Raw genomic sequence first — 5,000 nt, 5'->3', positions numbered from 1 at the left:
TACTACTACTACTACTACTACTACTATCAGAATCAATAATTCTCATTTGATCAGAATGAGTTTTGTTCTACTACTACTACTACTACTACTACTACTACTACTACTACTATCAGAATCAATAATTCTCATTTGATCAGAATCAGTTTCGTTCTACTACTACTACTACTACTACTACTACTACTACTACTACTACTACTATCAGAATCAATGATTATCATTTGATCAGAATCAGTTTTGTTCTACTACTACTACTACTACTATCAGAATCAATAATTATCATTTGATCAGAATCAGTTTTGTTCTACTACTACTACTACTACTACTACTACTACTACTACTACTACTACTACTACTAGAATCAATAATTATCATTTGATCAGAATCAGTTCTGTTCTACTCAGAATCAATAATTATCATTTGATCAGAATCAGTTTTGTACTACTACTACTACTACTACTACTACTACTACTACTACTACTACTACTACTACTACTACTACTATCAGAATCAATAATTATCATTTGATCAGAATCAGTTTTGTTCTACTACTACTACTACTACTACTACTACTATCAGAATCAATAATTATCATTTGATCAGAATCAGTTTTGTTCTACTACTACTACTACTACTACTACTACTACTACTACTACTACTACTACTACTACTACTACTACTACTACTACTACTACTACTATCATCAGAATCAAATTTTGTTCTCATTCGCAGAACTGGATTCTGATGGAGGATTGGGTAAGAACTGACAGAGAAGTAACACATGTCTTCTTTTTCTTACTTTTTTCTTATTTTTTCCCCTTTTTTTTCATATATATATTATATTTCGAAGTAGCGCTTGTCTCATTTTCTGATCTAGAAGTAGCATTTATCGTCTGTTTCTTAACTGACATCATCCTTTGCTGTGTCGAAATAACATTCGATATAATTTGTCATCTTTTTCTTTACGTATATATATCTATATCTATATCTATATATATATATAACACTTGTCTTCTGGGTTGTTTTTTGTTTCTTAGTCTTTTTATAAAGAGAGAAGTAACACTTGACTTATATTTTCTTATATGTACAGAAGTAACACTTGACTTCTGTTTTCTTTTAGATAGATAGATAGATAGATAGATAGATAGATAGATAGAAGTAACACTTGCCTTCTGTTTTCTTATATATACAGAAGTAGCACTTGAATTCTGTTTTCTTTTATATACAGAAGTAACACTTGACTTCTGGTTTCTTATCTAAAAAAAAAAGTAGCACTTGCCTTCTGTTTTCTTATATATATAGAAGTAACACTTGTCTTGTATTTTCTTCGTATATATATATATATATATATATATATATATATATATATATATATATATATATATATATATATATATATATATATATATGTATATATATATATATATATATATATATATATATATATATATATGTATATGTGTGTGTGTGTGTGTGTGTGTGTGTGTGTACATGCATATATATATACACATATACACACATATATACACACATATATGGGCACACGTATGCACACATGTATATCACACATACATTTTCCTACACACCAAATAGTAATAAGGAGATAAGGGGTGGGCGGTGGTGGAGGGAGACCGTGTGGCGAATGGGGAAATATATTAAAGTGAATGGGGTAGGGGGGGAGGGGGGGGGTAGGCAGAGGGAAGGTGGGGGAGTAGGGAACGTTGGGGGGCGGGGGGGGAGGGAGGGAGGGAGGGAGGGAGGCGAAGTGAAACGGAGAAAGAGATGGACAGCAGAAAAGCGGTAATTATTAATGTTAACGTACACACGGGTGCATAAACATTCTCCGTAAGAATGACAAATGGAAGATAAAAAGCATCAAACTCTAAATACTTCTTTTTTTTTTCCAAATATTAAAACATGTTCTATACTGTCGTGTAAAATCTAGCGCATATTTGAAATGACCGATGAATGAAACCACCCCCAAAACATCATACTGTTTCTTTCCAACACTCATTCCTCTTCTCACATGGGGTTAGGTATGCCTCTTACATCACACAGCATGGTCATACACAGGCACAATCACACGCATACACTCAGACACGCAAGCGCGCGCGCGCGCACACACACACACACACACAGACAGATCAAGGGACACACACACACACACGTGCGCGCGCGCCCAGAGGGGGAGAGACAGAGAGAGATGGAGATCGAGGAAGAGACAGGGACAAAAACACAGAGCGCAGAGCACATACACTCAGAGACACAGAGAGAGAGAGAGAGAGAGAGACAGAGACAGAGACAGAGACAGAGACAGAGACAGAGAGTAATAGATAGGTCTTGCAACAAACACGGAAGGCCCATTGCGAAAGGCACCGTGCCAGCACTACAGACGGGTCGCCCACAGGCAGACGACACCGTTTTGTGTGGGCAGCATTCTGGATTTGGCTGAATGGGCTTTGAAAAGCTGGCACACACCCCCTCACCCCTCCCCCCCGCCTCTCACCGCCATCCCACACCCCCTCTTCCTCACGTCCACACACCCACCCACATATACACCTACCCCCTCACACACAGACACAGACACAGACACAGACAGACACACACACACACACACACACACACACACACACACACACACACAGCCCTCACTATTTTTCAAGGTACATCACGCAGACAGACAGACAGACAGACAGACAGACACACACACACACACACACACACACACAGCCCTCACTATTCTTCAAAGTACATCACGCAGACAGACAGACAGACAGACACACACACACACACACGGACACAGACACAGACACAGACACACACACACAGACACACACACACACACACACACACACACACACACACACACACACACACACACACAGCCCTCACTATTTTTCAAAGTACATCACGCAGACAGACAGACAGACAGACAGACAGACAGACAGACACACACACACACACACACACACACACACACACACACACACACACACACCTCATTATTTTTCAAAGGACATCACGCAGACAGACAGACAGACAGACAGACACACACACACACACACACACACACACACACACACACACACACACACACACCTCATTCTTTTTCAAAGGACGTCACCCCCCCACCCCCCCCCCACCCCCTCCCCCACACACAGAGTTGAAAATGAAAAGGTTGGTAGAGTGTTGTGGATGAGAGGGAAGATGACTGCTAAAATCGAAAGTATGACCTCGAAAAAGGGGAATGGCTGTCTTTGGGTGGGGGGGAGGGGGGGGGGGAAGGGGGAGGTCACTCTTTGAATGTCTGTTTTGTTCCAAGTGCAGTGGATTTCTGGGTCTCTGACTCCTTCTGTCTCTGTCTCTCTGTCTCTGTCTCTGTCTCTCTCTGGGGCATCTGGAAGACCGCAAGTACGCGTGCGTGCGCCCTTGTGTGTGTGTGTGTGTGTGTGTGTGTGTGTGTGTGTGTGTGTGTGTGTGTGAATCTCTGTGAGTGTGTGTGTGTGTGTGTGTGCCTGTGTATGAGGCGGGTGTGGGTGTGTGTGTGTGTGTGAGAGGGGGGTAGGGACAGACGGATACGTTAGTCAGTGTACGTTGGGTGTAGGGGCTATTTGCATGTCATCACAAACAATCCCAATGCACTTGAATCGAGTTCTGAAGCGTAAGAAAAGATGGGTTTTTGGTCCCAAACGATACTCTAAAAACAAGACAACAAACATGCTAATTCAATATGGCGGTCACACATTTGAAGTTGACAAGAAACACCACTTCATTTTCTGTTTTCAAAACTTCACCAGTTTTACAAAATGCAGCCTCTGAAACAACACGCAATGAATAACGAAGATGAAGTCTCTGTACTACAAGAAGAACTCGCTGTTTTTCTCTTGAGACGAAGATCTCAAAATAAAGGCACGCAGATGGGGTTTAATTAAAAAAGCTTTTGGATATATGTCAGCGAAGTTGTCAGTGGAAAGCAAAGATGGCGGCCTAAATGACGGAGAATTTCTGGTTGAGGTGGGGGCTATGATCAATATGTAGATGACGGGAAATGAGTGGGTTGAATTTTGGAATGTCTGTATTGCTGTTTTTTTTTGTTTTTTTTTTAAAGTACCGTTTTATAATTATGGAACATATCACAAGGAAAGTTGATAGACCACAACAATCAGTTGGTTACCTCAAGAACGAGAACGGAAGGCAGTCTGAACATGCAAAATGATTTGTATGTAGTAGCAGTAGTAGCAGTGGTAGTAGTAGTAGCAGTGGTATATATATATATATATATTAGACGAAATAAAAGGGGGGGTTGGGGAAATGGTGGGAGAAGCGTGTGTTACATTTACTGAAATATCTGTCTCTGTTTCAGTCTCTTCCTCTTATCATCATCATCATCATCATCATCATTATTATTATAGTAGTAGTAGTAGTAGTAGTAGTAGTTGTTGTTGTTGTTGTTGTCAAATTGCTGTTGTCGCTGCTTTTATTAGTACTTTCATCATCATCATCATCATCTTCATCATAGTCATTATTACTAGAATTATTCTCACTGCATCGTCATATTTTTCCTGGATGCTCATTATTTCGACCTGCAAGTTATTATCATAATCTTTTTTTTTTAAAATGTGAACTCTTGGCGTGTGTGTGTGTGCAATAATGTGTGTGTGTGTGTGTGTGTGTGTGTGTGTGTGTGTGTGTGTGTGTGTGTGTGCGTGTGCGTGTGGTGTGTGTGTGTGGTGCGTGTGGTGTGTGAACTCTTTTGGCGTGTGTGTACAAAAATGTGTGTGTGTGTGTGGTGTGTGTGTGTGTGTGTGTGTGTGTGTGGTGTGTGTGTGTGTGTGTGTGTGTGTGTGTGTGTGTGTGTGTGTGTGTGTGTGTGTAGTGCGTGTGGTGTGTGTGTGGGTGGTGCGTGTGGTGTATGTGTGTGGTGCGTGTGGTGTGTGTGTGTGTGTGGTGCGTGTGGTGTATGTGTGTGGTCGGATGAGAGAGAGAGAAGAAACAACGTCTGA

This window comes from Babylonia areolata, chromosome 2 (assembly GCF_041734735.1).
Source record: "Babylonia areolata isolate BAREFJ2019XMU chromosome 2, ASM4173473v1, whole genome shotgun sequence".
Lineage (NCBI taxonomy): Eukaryota > Metazoa > Mollusca > Gastropoda > Neogastropoda > Buccinidae > Babylonia > Babylonia areolata.
Note: the sequence above shows the minus strand (reverse complement) of the source record.